Consider the following 16496-nt stretch of genomic DNA (forward strand, 5'->3'; position numbering starts at 1 on the left):
GATAAGAGACCTGTGCTTTGATTTATGTAGTGAGCTCCCTGGAGAGGAAATTCCCTCTACCAATAGCACATCTGCCATTATCCTGGGATTTTTAGTCGGAAAGTTGCCTGGGACACAGAGAGGTTAAGCAACTTTCCCGGGGTCACACAGTCAATAGGAGTCAGAGGCAGGATTAGAAGCCAGGTCTTGCTGAGGCTCAAGTGGCTTGTCTATCTTCTACACTGTAGATATCTATTCCAATAAAATATACATTGTTACCTTGCCATAAGGTCTCATTTCAAATTGTCCCTTTTGGACAAGGGAAATAACCCAAGACAAATACATTTTCCCATGGATTCCCATGCTTCCCATGAGAACGGGAATGTTACCTATAGGACTCAGGAGGTCCCGGAGGTTATGGCTCAGCTGAAATATCTTTAATGGTTCACTTACCAGACAAGTGTGTATGCCCCACTGATGTCCTGTCCTGTTTCTAAAGTTGCTGGAATCTTCATCTGGGGCTAGGGTTGGGGCTTCTTCTTCAGGGGAAAGGTTAGCACTCTTTTGTGAGACTGGCCAGCCAACACGCCTGGAGTTAAGGGTGTTCTTAGCTCTTTTAGCTTAACAATGTTCAACATCCTCCTTCAAAGGAATTCTCCAAGCCTCCCTGATATGTTGGATAGGGAGGGCAAATTCCTTTTAGTTACTATCAAGAATTTTGCAGATAAATGTCATGTTCCCACAGTAGAATTTGTTGTAAAACAGATTGTTTTCATTTTTCTCTTATATATCCAACATCGTGCACAGTACTTTGCATTCAATAGAAATGATAAATATTAGTTGAAATTTAAAAAAAGAAGAAATTTGGAGACAGTGTCAAGGGCACTTTAAATTATATCAAAACTTTAATAACCTTCAAAGAGTCACTTAGGAATATTATGTGGTGCAAGGACGGACTTGCAACCTCAATCCCGCATTCCTGTCATTGCAACCAAGAATATGACCTTCTTGCTTGTTAAGTCGTTTCAGCTGTGTCTGATTCTCCATGACCCAGTTGGGGGTTTTCTTTGTAAAAATACTAAAGTGGTTTGTTATTTCCTTCTCCAGCTCATTTTACCAATGAGGAAACTGAGGCAAATAGGGTAAAGTGACCTGCCCAGGGTCATCCAGCCAGTAAGTGTCTGAGGCCAGATTTGAACTTAGGAAGATAAATCTTACTGTCTTCAGGCTTGGCACTCTGTCCACTGTGCCACCTAGCTGCCCTCACTGGCTCATAATAGCCACTCAATAAGTGTTTATTGATTGATTGACTCAAAATCCAGTGGAGAAGTTGGAGAACTGGAGAAGCTGTTGAACCTCTCCGTGGACCAGGAATGCTCTGAAACTAAAGTCACAGAGCAGTTTAAAACCACAGTCTAAAGTCACTGTGCATTGGTGGAGGGAGTTTATTCACTGGAAGTTTCCTATACCAGTAAAATCACAGGGAAAAATCTAACCCCCTCACCCCGTCTTCTTTTACCACACCCTCCCCTGTGTCCCCCACATTTCCATGACTCAGAACAATGCCTGCCATGTAATAAGACTTCAATACATGTTTTATGAATTCCATTTTCTTATCATTGGCAGCACAAGTGAAAGTGTTAATTATGGTGACAAGTTGATAGCTCTCAGTCAATAAGCATTTACTATGTGCTTCCTCTTGGTTTATGCTACGGGGTAGCTCTGGCAAGTTAATAACTAACCCTTCCATTAGTCATTAAAAATATCTAGTTTTGAGCCTTGAGAGTTATGGGTGACATACTAGAATTTTTCATGTTTGTTTTTTTTTATTGTACTAGAGGTTTTTATGAGCTATAGCAAGGGCAGATCTCTGACATCACAAACAGATAACATTTGTGGCTTCAGCACAATTTTCAGCAGTAGAGGGGGAACTACTGATTTCTGATTAGTAAGCAAAAATGACAGGTGTCAGAAAAAAGAGGTCAGAAAATCAAAGCCAAGGGCAGCTGAAGCAGCCAGTTAAAACAAATCTTGAGATAGAAACCAACATGGATATAATATGCCTACATAAGGGACTTTGGAGAACCACAGAACTGAAATAACTCTTTCATATATGCAAAAGAGCTTTTTCCAACCGACATTCTTCAAATGGAATTGCCCATTCACTGACATCTAAATTTTCTGAAGAAAGAAGGCTGAGTTTATGGTGCATATACATTAAATACTATAGACTGACCAATCAAACAATAGCTCTAAGGAAATAAAAGAAGATGAATTATGGAATTGTATTATACACTGAATGTGTTGTATATTGAATTTCAACATTCCACCCAGTATAGGAATCCTCTTGTAGCCTCACTGACAAAAGGTCATTCAACCTTTGTTTGAAAACTTCCAGTGATGGGTAAGTTACTGTCTGAGAAAACAGTCTAATCCAGTGTTGAACAGATAAAATTTCTAGAATGTTCTTTCTTACATTGAGTCAAAATTGCCCCTAAATAACTTTCAAATATAACACTGGTTTTGTCCCATAGAGCTACACAGGAATTTTGTTCTTCTCCCATGTGATGGATCTTCAAAAATGTGGAGATAGCTCTCATGTTCACACGGGGTTTCTCTTCTCCAAACAAACAGTATAGTGACTTGATTCACCAAGTTGCCCAAGGTGAATAATGCATGACCATCACAATTGGTATTAGGGGCTTTGCCACATTGATATGGTAGCATGGTTCAGGGGAAAGAGTGCTGAATTTGGAGCCAGAGGACCTGGTTCAAACCTTGCCTTTGCCACCTGTGTGGTATGGAGCAAGTCATTTAACCTTGTGGGTTCTCAATTCCTTCAACTGAAAAATGAGGCTATGGAAATAGATAACCCCATTAATTAATGTCTATTGGACTCAAGAAGGACAATAGGTCGTGGAGGACTGAATGGCTCACTTGCAGCAAGTAATGTTTTTTCAGTCATATCCACCTGAATATAAAATAGCTTCATGACCCTATTTGGGGTTTGCTTGGCAATACTAGAGTGATTTGCCATTTCTTTCTCCAGTTCATTTGACAGATGAGGAACTGAGGCAAACAGGGTTAAGTGACTTTCCCAGAGTCACACAGCTAGAAAGTGTCAGAGGTCTGATTTAAACTCAGGTCATCCTGACTCTAGAACTTTTATCTACTGTGCCACCTGGCTGCCCACCTTTCTTTGTAGTGTTTAGTATAATATGTGGTAGATAACACTTAATAAATGCTTATTGACTGACTGACTGAATAGCCTTCTAACTGGTCTCCTGGCCTCCATTCTCTCCTCCTTCCAATCCACACCCAACTATCACAATGAATTTCCTAAAGTATAAGTTTAACCAATAAGTTTCGGAGGCAGAATTTGAATCCACACCTTTCTATCTTCAAGGCCCAATCCTTCAACCATTAAGCTACCTTTCCTCTTGCTTGATTTATACTAGTCTATTAAAATCCTTTATAGTACTATCTGTTTTACAAATTAAACTAGCATGCTTAATTTTTTAGATCCAGAAAAAAATAATTTAATCTAGCCATGGAAATCTACAAGCTATTTCTAATTCTTAATATAAGGATAATTTTAATAATATTATTACTGGGTTCAAGGGTGTGCTGGTAAATATTTAACAACATCTGATGGGAGGGGAGATGTACCCACGACACACTTTTTATATTTAATCTTCATTATTAACATTTAACATTATGAATATTTTCTCCATTCCTTTCTTAATTGCATACAATCAACAAAACAACAAATCAAGCCCTGATTTGTAACATTTGCCAATTTCCCAAGGTGCAAACATTCACATTGAAAATTTAACAATTGGCTCTCAGGAAGGCTCAGAGCTGGCTCCAACACATCTCTGACTTAGGTTAGTGAGTTTGTTTGGTAGTTAGGTGGCACAGTAGATAGTGTGATAGACCTGGAGTAGGAATAGACCTGGGTTCAAATCCAGCCCCAGATACTTACTAGCTGTGTGAGCCTGGGCAAATCATTTAACATCTATTTACCTCACTTCCTTCAGCTGTAAATTGGAGATAATAATAGCATTTACCTCCCAGGGCTGTTATGAGGCTCAAATAAGATCATAATTGTAAAGTGCTTAGCAGAGTGCCAGGGAGATAGCAGGTGCTATGTAAATGTTAGCTAACATTATTAATCCCAGGTTTTCTTATTTAGCTCAAATTATCCTTCCACATGGCCATACCTCCTCAGAAATCTCCCAGGTAAGCCATAGAAGGAGAAGAAGCATATTTTGCAGAAGAGGTGAAATAGAAAGAATGCTAGATTAAAGTCAAGACACTTGGCTTTTATTCTCATTTCTTCCACAAATTATTTGTGTGACTCGATATAAGTCACAGCTTCTTTCTGATGCTCAGTTTTCTCATCTGTCAAATGGGGGGAAGGGTTGGAATCTAAGATTCCTCCCAGCTCTATCAGTCAGGTCTCAGTGCCTGTTATAGAGTGACATAATTTTAGGACTGGAAGGGACCTTAGAGACAATTGAGTCCAAATACTTTCATTTTACAGATGAGGAAACTGAGGCTCAGTGAGGGGAAGCAACTGGCCTAGGGTCACACAAGTACTAAATATCTGAGGCAAGTCTTCCTGACTCTAAGTCCAGTGTCCTAACCCCTTGGCTATGAATAAATGCTTATTGATTGATGGGCAACAAGTCTCTATTGCAATATGAAATGTTCTTCACATGAACTTTGGTTTGGAGTTGAAGATATTCCATCTAAAAAGACTTGGATGTAAAAATTTTTTTTTATGTTTACTATGTTTACTATGCTTTTTATGTTTACTATGTTTACATATGTTTACTATGAATGCATATGTATAGCCTATATCAGATTGTATGTCATCTTGTGGAGGGGGGAAGGGAGGGTGGAGGAGAACATTTAGAACTCAAAATCTTATGGATGTGAACATTGAAAACTAAAAATAAATTAATCATTTTTTTTAAAAAAAGACTTGAAAAACAGTATTTGAACCCAAATTTCCATTTCATTACTGACATTCTTAGCTCTATCAGTCAGTGCACAGTACCTGGCACATAGTAAACATAATTTTCGAACTGGAAGGGGCTATACCAAGGGTGGGGAACTTGTAGCCTTCTAGGTTCTTAAGTGGAGCCTTTGGACTGAATCCAAATTTTACAAAACTTATCATTTTATTTTTATTAATACATTTTTGCTTGTTTTTCATATTTTATTTTATTTTTAAAATAAATATATTTAAAATATCAAAGAATAAAATAATTTTCAATGAAATAATCCTCCCAGATTGACCAGCACTATTAGAACCATAAGGGTTCTAATAAGGGTAAGGCAGAAGGACTAAATTGATGGCTGCTACACTCATTATTTAGTTCTAACTTCCCCTACCTGACTGGTGCCACTGCTGAAAGGGGCTGGTTGGTGAGAGTTTATGGAGGTTGACTACACCGGTCAGTTATCAGCTTTTGACCACAGTGCACTGTGTTTTTGTTTGAAGTGGAATTTGTGAATTCCAGTATTTTTTAAATATGTCTGCTTAACAGCCCATCATCTCAAAGAAGACCAAAAGAATCCTGAAGGAAGAAAACAGATTTTTTAAATGAGGATTGGGAATTACGATATTATCTTGTTTCTACTAAAGATAAGATGATTTGCTTGCTTTGTGATACTGCAATATCAACATTAATGAAATTCAATGTTCATCAGCATGATAACACTCATAAGGACCACAAATATTTTAAATTAGAGGGAGAGGTGTGAAAGGTTGTATTGCAGAAATTAAAAGATGAAAAGCAAAAACAAATATAAGTCTTTCAAGCAGCAATAAGACCTGGAAATAATGCCACTGAAGCAACTTATAAAGTAGCTTATATACTCAGGGAAGAAGGGAAGTCATTCAGTGATGTAGAAATTGTGAAAGAATGCATTGTCGAAGTTGTAGGATGCTTAGACCTCCGATAACATTTCAAAGTACAAACAACTGCCTCTTTCAAGGAGAACCATGACTGATTGGCTGCATGAATTAGCCTTCAACTTAACAGAATAACTTCATGCTATACTTTGAAAGGAAAATATATATTATTCAATTGCTCTGGATGAATCAACCGATAGTACTGACTGGGCACAGGTTTTATACTTCATTTGGGTAATAACAGAAGATTTTCTTTGCCATGAACAGTTACTCTCTTTGGGCACTCTTTTGAACAGAACACAGAGAATAGATATCTTCAACAGCTTTCAAAATAAATGTTGTGAAGTTAGACTGAATTTGGTAAATTTAGTGAGTGTATGTATTGATGGTACACCTTCCATGACAGGAAACCATGAAGGGTTTATTGCACAGATGAAAAGAAGCATTAACAGATCCAGATACCCTCATTTCTTTTTATTGTATCTTGCATCAACAAACTCTCTGTGCCAAAGCTACTATTTTAAGGGACACTTTGCAACAAGTTATAAATATTGTTAGCTATATTCATGCAAATACAACACGACATCATCAGTTCTGTAACATGCTAAAAGTTGACCGATGAGGTATTCAGTGTGGATTTGCCATATCATTCGAAAGTGCATTGGCTATCACAGGGACAGGTGTTAGCCAAAATTTTATCTCTGCTAGGACAGATAGTTAAATTTTATGAACAGAATCAGCAATGTGAATTACTGAAAGAAGATTTCTGTAGGAATGCTGCATTTCTGTGTGATATCATGTCAAATCAAAATGACTCTAATATCAACTGAATCAACTGAAACTGTGGACCTCCATGCTGCAACCAAATATTCAAATGTTTTCCAACCAATAGCAGACACAACAAAGCCATTAAACTTTAAACTTCTCCTCCCCAAACTCTCCCCACTTGTCACCTAGCTTTAAAGCTTCACTATTTTCTTAAAGTTATTACGTTAAAGTTAACTTTAAAATTAACAAATAGTTTTCATTTTTTGAAATTATTACGTACATACTCGTTAGATTTTTACAAAATAATGTACATTTTAAGTATATCTAATTGAAGTTTCTTGAATATGATTACAGCTAAATATTAATGTACCCTTCCAACATGAAAAGATTCCCTACCCCTGGGCTATACTGACTAGCCTCAAATACTTTTCTCCCCGCCTTTTTAGATGAGAACTTCTCAGAGAGAATTTGTTCCATTTTCTAGTAACCAGATGTAAACACCGTATTTTTGTGAACCTCACCCACTGTGGAGGCTCCTTGCTTTTGGATTCCATGTCTCATTCTGATCTTTTTTTCCCACACAATCCCACCTGAACCCAGGTCAATCTAGCTTCAAGGCCAAGCTTTTTTCATTCTTTCTTGGGAGATTGATCTCACTCCAGGTCACTACCACCAAGTAAAATATAGTACCAGACAAGGGTGTGCTAGAACCAGCTCTAATACCATGTTAGATCCCTGCAAAAGTCAATGAAGGTCCAGGAGGACATAATGAAACATAACATCCTCCCTCACAACAGAAAGGTGGGGAACTACTAGGAAAGAATACTGTATATACTGTCAGACAAGTTTTCTTTATTATCAAACAATAAATTAGGTTGTTGCTGCAAAAGTAAAAATAAACAAATATGTGTAATCCTTTAAAATGAGGAGGTCCAACTAAACCATCTCGAAGGTCCCTTCCAGCTCTATGAGAACAGTTATCCCTTCCATATCATGACTTTCCCCCATTGAGGTTTTGATATACTGTGGGTCAGCATAATATGGGAATTTTGGGAGAAGTTTTGCAGAAGCCACAGAGAACACACAAAGACCAGTAGACTACACAGAAAAAGTTTAGAAACTCATTTTGTGTGTGTGTGAAGCAATAGGGGTTAAGTGACTTGCCCAGGGTCACACAGCTGTTGTCAAGTGTCTAAGGTCATTTTTTTTTATGTTTTTCCCTCTTCTTTTTTTAAAATTAATTTATTTTATCAACAATCACTTTCATAAGCTTTTGAGTTTTAAATTTTTCTCCCCCTCCCTCCCCAAGATGGCAAGCAATCTGATATAGGCTATACATATACATTCCTATTAAGCATTTTCACATTAGTGATGTTGTAAGGAAGAATTAGAACCAATAGGAGGAACCACAAGAAAGAGAAAACAAAACAGAAGAAAAAAACAGCAAATAGTATGCTTCGATCTGCATTCAAACTCCATGGTTCTTTCTTTGGATATGGAGAGCATTTTCCATCATGAGACCTTGGGAGATGTTTTAGATCCTTGCATTGCTGAAAAGAGCTAAGTCTATCAATGTTAGTCATCTCACAACGTGGCTGTTACTGTGTACAATGTTCTCTTGGTTCTGCTCACTTCACTCAGCATTAGTCCATACAAGTCTTTCCAGGTTTTTTTTCTGAAAGGTGCCTACTTATTATTTCTTATAGCACAATAGTATCCCATTACATTCATATGCCACAACTTGTTCATCCATTCCCCAGTTGATGGGCATTCTCTCAATTTCCAATTCTTTGCCACCACAAAAAGAGCTGCTATAAATATTTTTGTACGTGTGGGTCCTTTTCCCATTTGCATGATCTCTTTGGGATACAGTCCTAGCAGTGCTATTGCTGGGTCAAAGGGTATGCATATTTTTATAGCCCTTTGGGTATAGTTCCAAATTGCTCTCCAAAAAGGTTGGATCATTTCACAACTCCACCAACAATGCATTAGTGTTCCAATTTTCCTACATCTTCTCCAATATTTCTCATTTTCCTGTTTTGTCATGTTGGCCAATCTGATAGGTGTGATGTGCTACCTCAGAGTCATTTTGATTTGCGTTTCTCTAATCAATAGTGATTTAGAGCATTTTTTCAGATGACTATAGATGGCTTTAATTTCTTCATCCGAGAACTGACTAAGGCCATATTTGAACTCTGGTCCTCCTGACTACAGGGCCACCAAGCCACCCAGCTGCTCTTCAAGATGGATATTTTGGCCAGCGAATCTGGCCAGGGGATCATTCTGCCTTTTAATGGGTCATTTGGCTCCACCCCTTTTGTCTGAGTGCACAGAACTATGTGCTTTGCTATATAGTCTCATTCCTAGGGATCTTTGTTTCTTCCACTTAGAAACGTAAATTAGGACAATTGTACTATACCATTTAAGTGACTATAGGCAAAGCATTCTTCTGATTAAAAAGGGAGATACAGAAATAAATAAAATGCAAAATAAATAGAATTTAAGCACTTTAAGGAGCTTTACACTGAAAAAAGAGTTAAAACATATCCATGAATAAGCAAAACACAAAGAGGTCATATAACAAATGCATAAGAAATAGAAATACAGTGCTATGAGAGTTGAGAAAGAGTGATCAATCACTCAACAAACATTAATTACACACTTAGTATGGGCCAGACCCTGAACAAGGCACCAGGGATACTAAGACATGGCCAAACTCTGCTTGCCTTGCCTTCAATTGAGAAGAAATGACACACACACATATAGGATGTCCCCAAAGTCTTACTACAATTTTTGTTTAAAACTTTTTCCTTAAGACTTTTGGGGTACACTGTATAAGCATATGGAAATACAAAGTACTTTGGGGGGAGTCGCTAGCTACTAAGGGGATCAAGAAAGACCCAATTTAGGACTTTGGAGAAAATGAGGCATCCTAAGAACCAGAGATCTCACTCACAGCATTAGCTTCACTTGCCTGTCAAGAGACAATTGCTGTTGATAATATCTATGAGAAATATCAACCTTAAGGATGTATTTAAATATTTCACTCCATCTTCAGGTCTTGGTCCAGATGTTTCCTCCACCAGGTTACATTAGTCTAAGTCAGCTGACTTAGGATGACTCTGCACTTTTGAATGCTAGAATGTTCCAGGTACTAGGGACAGTCTGTGCAAAGGTTATTTACAGAGGAAATAGAATGTCATGTCAGAGGCACAGGGAGGAGGCTAGTTTGCTGAACCTTAGAAGGGGACTACTCAGGGAAGTTCCCTACTCCAGTGAAATTTCAAGTCCAATTTTAAAAAAAAGTACAGATACTAGAATCTAAGGTCAAGGATTAATTATCCTGGAGGGTTATTTACAGTCCTTCAGATGTCCTATGAGGGATGGAGCAGAGGAAACTTAGCAGTCCTTTGGTGGAAAGTACCCAACTCTAATCAAGCAAATCATTACTCAACAGTAAAATGCAAACATTGCAACTGATTCTGGTTTGCAAAAACATTCTAGCATTCAAAAGTGCTAAATCGTCCTAAGTTAGCAGGCTTAGACTTGTGTAACCTGGTGGAGGAAACATCTGGTCCCAGATCTGAAGATGGAGTGAAATATTTAAATACATCCTTAAGGTTGATGTTTCTGATAGATATTTTTTATATTTTTAATTTTTGCTTTATTTTTTTTTAATTTTTTTATTTTTTTGGTGAGGCAATCAGAGTTAAGTGACTTGCCCAGGGTCACACAGCTAGTAAGTGTCAAGTGTTTGGTCTGAATCTGGATTTGAACTCAAGTCCTCCTGACTTCAGGGCCAGTGCTCTAGCCACTTCACTACCTAGCTGCCCCTCTGTTTCTGACAGATATTATCAACAGCATTTGTCTCTTGACAGGCAAGTAAAGCTAATGCTATGGGTAAGGACCTCTGTAATCTAACCAATGTTTACCTTCTCTACCTTCCACACTGCTAAGTTTGGAGTTAGAAGCCGTAGGTTTGAATCTAGACTTTGCTGCTTACTGTCTTATGCAACTTTTCCAAATCACTAGACTTCTCATTTAATAAAATAAGGGAGTCAAGCTAGGATATTAACTATATACTGAATTTATACTAAATTACAATACATAATATATGTTGTTGTTCAGTCCTTTCAGTTGTGTCTGACTCTTTGTGACATCATTTGGGGTTTTCTTGGCAAAGATACTGGAGTGGTTTGCCATTTTCTTCTCCATATAATATATAAAATTGTAATATATGCTATTATATAGGTTATATTATAATATATTCTATATAATATATAATGTATACAAAAGTACAATATTGTAATTATACATGCTATAATATGTACTATTACAATATATACTAAATAAACTATATATTTACTAAATATGCATTCAGACTGTTTACTATATATAAGTGCTTATATATGCATATATATATATATATATATATATATATATACAATACAAGGTAATTAAAGGAGTAATAGGGGATCAGAACAGGCCTCATGAATGAGAAAAGATAACGTTAATAAAGAGAAAGGCTGTAGTGGCAACAAAGAGATAAACAACCAAAATGCAACCAAATCAGTCCTGAGCTCCCTTCTTCCCAAGTTTTCTGGAGGCAAGGACAAAAGTCTTGCAATGACCATGTTGATTGCCCAGGCCACGAATTGCCTCTTAGATTGATGAGTTACATATGAGTCATGCTTCTTAACTAATAGAAGACGGCGAGAGGAGGAGAAGGCTAGAATTCAGGTTACATAATTTGAGAAGGAAGGAATGAATGAACCAAAAAAATCTCAATATTCTTACGGCAGGACATGGTAAAAAGGTTTAACATTGTCAGGCAATCCTCAGGCCTTAATTGTGGTATAAGACCGTTTCATTCTCAAGAGGCTCTAGGCTAATGTATTTAGTTAGTTCATGAAGGGACTTAATGGTTGAACCCTAGAGTCAGCTGTAGGCAGGACCTAATCGTCTTCCTCAAAATGTACATTTGAGATATAGCCGTTGTGTGTAGAACCTTTAAAAAGCCTCTATCCAGGAGCAGAAATGGCTCTCTCCCTGACGTATGTTACCACCTAAGTAATGGACCTCAGGCAGACCTAAGTTGGTTTTTTTTTCCCCTTAGGAGTTTTCCTTCAGAAGTTTTATGGTCTTAATAGCTATTGTTGTTTGTCCTTTGTTTTTGAAAAGGACCAATGATGTCTGGAGGGTGATGTCTTGACTTTCAAATGAATTGGATTTAAGTGAGGCAGAGCTGCACAAAGTCATCCCCATCACTCTCTCCTCCAGAGTCACTGGAGTCCAGGGGCAAGACATAGGTCAAGACAACTGGTACTGGCCCTGGATGCAGTGGAAAACCACAGCCTTTATAAGTAAGGTCTCTCCCAGGTCTCAGTTTGTCTGAGGCAATATCCATTCAATAATTAAAGTGTAGGTAAGGATTGAGGCAAAAGATGGCCTAGTTTGCCTTCATAAAAGTGGCTAGATTGGAGGCCAAATGTAAGGAATCAAGCTTGCCAAGAAGGAGGTATCTACATTCTGAATAAGAACAGAATCATCCTGAAAGAGTATCTTTAAGGTCTTAAGTATCTGTAAAAACAGAGAAGAGGATTCTATAGAATCTTGTGACTGCCTCATGAAAGTATATTGCAGCCTCTGACTTGTGAAAAGAAACAGGTATTGGGTAAAGATGGAAAAGAAAGCAGAACCTAGATCAACAACCATAAAATAATATACATTTGGAAGGTACAACATAATATGGTGGCTGGGTTTGGGACAACCGGGAAGACAGGCAAAACTACAGAATTTACATCCCTTAGGTCTTAGACAAATAAATAGGGGCCCCTTCCAGGTTTCATGACAGGTAATATAGGAATATTACAAGGCCTACTAGTTGGAATAGTAATACCTTATTTCATAAGGGCAGAAATAATCAGCCTGATACCTTCCTCTGCTTCTAGGCACAGTGGATACTGAGGACTTAGGGCAAAAGCATCATAACTGGTAGTGCTTTAAAATGCATCCTATCTGATTAACATGCTTGGGACCACAGACAGGGTGGGACTTATTTAAAAGTTGACTCCTGTATATTAGAGGTTGCTGAGGTGCAGAGGAGTGTTTCAGAGCTGCCAAAATGGTGCATTCATTCTCTATCTGGAGTATGAAGAAAAACCCCAACTGGAGTACAACATAAAATGAGGTCATCTCAAAAAGGAGGTGTCTTCCAAACAAATTCATAGGAGGGGGAGGGAGGGCTGAGCAAAAAGGCATGCATGCTGGTCAGAAATAGCTCCTAAAGTAACAGAAAAAGATTCAGTACCCAGAGGGGACCCAGCTTATTAGTAATGCCACTGATCGTATATCAAGGAAATCTTGGACATAGACAGTAGAGTGGCTAGCACCTGTGTCCACCAGAAAGGAAATTATAAAGTCATCATGCAGGATGGTTTCAGAAAAGCCTGGGAAGACTTAGATGAACTGAAACAAAGTGAAGCAAGCAGAACCATGGCATCATTATACACAGTAACAGCAATATTATAAGATGAACAACTGTGAATAACTTAGCAATTCTCAGCAATACATCTAAGACAATTTCACAATGATGAAAAATACTATCTGCCTCCAAAGAAAGAACTGATGTTGGAATATGGACTGAAGCACACTATTTTTTACTTTCTTTTTCTTCCTTCCTTCCTTCCTTCCTTCTTTTCTTTCTCTCTCATTCCTTCATTTTCCTACACAAAATAAAAAATATGGAAGTATTATACATGATTGCACACACATAACCTATATCAGATTGCTTACCATCTCACAGAGAAAGGGAGGGAAGAGAGGAACAGATAGAACTTAAAACTGAAAACTATTTTTAAAAACAATGAATGTTAAAAATTCTTTTTACATGTAATTGGGAAAAAATATTTTTTAAAAAGAAAGTATGTAGTCATTTACTGAGTGTTCAATATATGGGCCAGCTTGATCAACCATCAAAAGCCATCAACCGTCGAAATGACAAAACTATCTTTCAGGCTGTCCTAGCAAGGAAAGTTTTGGGGAATGGGTAGAAGCGCCTCCTTTTGGGGGGAATAATGAGGGTGACTGGTTTTATTGAAAAAAATTTATAGCAATAGAAGTATGTGGTGAATTTGGGGGAAACAAGTTAATGAGCAGCATGTTTCTGGCTCTGATTTGTGTTAGTTTATTTTTCCGATTTATTTATTCTTTGGCCCTCAGATCAGATGAAGTCTCTGGAGTTGAAGAACCACTAATTTTTCCTCAGAGGCATCCTTTTTCTTATTCTACTAAGTTAAGTAAATAAGTTTATTAAGTATTTACTTTGTACTAGGGACTATATTAAGTCTGAGTGGGGATACAAAGAAAGAAAAAAATGGTCCTTATTCTCAAGAAGCTCATATTCTAATTGGGAAGATAAAATGCAAGCAATTATGTACAAACAAAATATGTTTAGGACAAATTGGAGATGATCTCAGAGGTAAGGAACTGAGATTGAAGAAGTCTGTAAAGGGTTTCAATTTCAAAAAAAGATTTTGATTTTTTTCCCAATTACATGTAAAGACAAGTTTGAACTCATTTTTAAAAAAATTTTGTGTTTCAAAATTTTATCCCTCCCTCCCTTACTTTCCCCTTTCCTGAGATGGTAAACAATTTGATATAGGTTACACATATTTAATCATGCAAAATATTTTTCCATATCAGTCATGTTGTGGGGGAAAAAAAAACACAAACTAAAAGAAAAAAACTAAGAAAAAAATTAAGTGAAAAATAGTGTTCTGCAATCTGCATTTAAACTGCATCAGTAATTTCTCTGGTTGTGGATTACATTTTCCATCCTGAGTCCTTTGGAATTGTCTTGGATCATTGTATTGCTGAGAATTGCTGAGTCATTTATAGTTATGCATCATACAATATTGCTGTTACTGTGTACAATGTCCTTCTGGTTCTGCTCTGGGAAAGAATTCTTGCAGAAGATAGGGCGTTAGTTGGGACCTGAAAGAAGCCAGGGAAGCCAGGAGATGGATATTGGGAAGCTTGAGGCAGGGTCAGTGAAAACTCATGGAAAGCTCATGTGTGATGAGCAGCAGGGAGGTCAGTGTCCCTGGACTGTAAGAGTACCTGGAGGGGAATATTTGAATGTGAGCATATTTGAAAGTTAGGAAAGGGACAGATTTTGAGGGATTTAAAAGCCAAACAGAGGATTTTATATTTGATCCTGAAGGTGATAAGGAGGCACTGGAGTTTATTGAATAAGGGAATGATATAGTCAGACCCTTGATTTAGGAAGATTGCCAACTTGACAGCTGAGCAGACTCCAGTGTGGAGAAACTTGAGACAAGAAAAACAGCCAACAGGCTTGTTCTGGGGAAGATAATGAGGACCTGCATCAGGGCACTGGCATATGAGAGGTGTAACAGCTAGGTGGTGCAGTGGATAGACTGCTGGCCCTGAAGTCAGGAGGACCTGACTTCAAATCCAGCCTCAGACACTTACTAGCTGTTTGACCCTGGACAAGTCACTTAACCCTGTTTGCCTCAGTTTCCTCACCTATAAAATGAGCATGAAAAGGAAATGGCAAACCATTCCAGCATCATTCCCAAGACAACCCCAAACAGGATCATGAAGAGTAGGGCATGACTAATTTACTAAACAGCAATAATGAAGGTAGAATCAACAGGATTTGGCAACTAATTGGATAAGGGGGGGGGGGACACAGTGAGAAGAAAGTGAAGAGTGACAAGGAAGACTGGTCTGCCACGGCTGCGAATTGTTGGAGACTTAGTCTGCTACCAAATACAGACATTATGCAGCTGCTTCTGAATTTTGAGAGGAGACATTGGACAAATAGAGCTGTCACCAGTTCCTCGGCATTGTCAACTGGTTCATTTGTGATAAAGTACCTTTCAAAAATTGTCCTTGGACATTTTCAGTAGTCTGTTGGCTGTTCATTCTCATTCTGCTTGCAGTTATTAATCTTTCCCCAACCTGTTTACTTAGGACAGACAGTTGATTGCCTTGAGCAATTCCTGTTGAGCCTGATCAAGGTTCTGACCTTGTTCAGCGTCAATAATGGGACACCATGCCTCTTCTGATAGTCCTTTGCCTATCTCCATTGCGCAACATGACATCTAAGACTTGTTTCATAGTTGCCAACATGGGATTATAGCAATTAATGGCACATGTTAATTGTTCCTCATTTTTTGGGTGTTTCCTATAGTAAACTCTATAGCCAACTTCACCTGGGCCCAAGGGTTAGACGCTGAGATGAGGTTCCTGTCTACTCCAAGGAGTTGGTGAAGAGGACCATCATCATCAAGTCATTCCCTTTTATTAATTCATTTTCAAAGAGAACATTTATATGATCGCTAGTGTGACCTGGAACTAGGGGAAAGGTCCAGGAAGAGAGTGGAGTAAAGAAAAATGGTAGGCACTGAGGGAGCAACAGGAATTTTCCTCACCTCCTAGGGTTCTTTGTAAAGTTCCAAAAGATTCTTTTCTGTTTCCTTCTCCCCAGCTGGCAGAGGAGAAACAGAAGGAAAACCAGACTGGCTGAAAGCACATTTTTGTTTTCACTCTTGTTGGGTGGGATCATTAAGACCTCAAATTTGACTGTTGAAATATCAAGGCAGCTTCTACATGTTGATCAAAATAGACCTCTGACTCATCCTTTTCCATCATTGAGTTGCAGAATTCAAGGATATTTCTAAAACGTTCTATTTTATCAAAATCAAAGAATCCTTCTTTTGGAAACTGCTCAGCAAGATCATTCCTGGTATAAAAATTCCATCTGCATAAGAATCTGTAAGTTTTATACCAATAG

The 16496-nt window shown here is 37.9% G+C and overlaps 1 protein-coding gene across 2 annotated transcripts in view; it reads right to left on the reverse strand.

Moving 5' to 3' along the window:
- The window catches only part of LOC114036382 (glutathione S-transferase-like), a 48860-nt gene that overhangs the window by 18301 nt on the left and 14063 nt on the right, over positions 1-16496 (reverse strand). The window contains exon 2 of one of the 2 annotated variants that reach the window (XM_027852887.1): positions 433-646. The exons of the other annotated variant lie outside the window; for it this stretch is intronic. The gene's annotated coding sequence lies outside the window, so the exon portion shown is untranslated. The remainder of the gene's footprint in view (positions 1-432; positions 647-16496) is intronic. 2 annotated transcript variants of the gene reach the window in all.

The sequence above is a fragment of the Vombatus ursinus genome, unplaced genomic scaffold, assembly GCF_900497805.2.
Source record: "Vombatus ursinus unplaced genomic scaffold, bare-nosed wombat genome assembly UNPS02009835.1, whole genome shotgun sequence".
Classification (NCBI taxonomy): Eukaryota; Metazoa; Chordata; class Mammalia; order Diprotodontia; family Vombatidae; genus Vombatus; species Vombatus ursinus.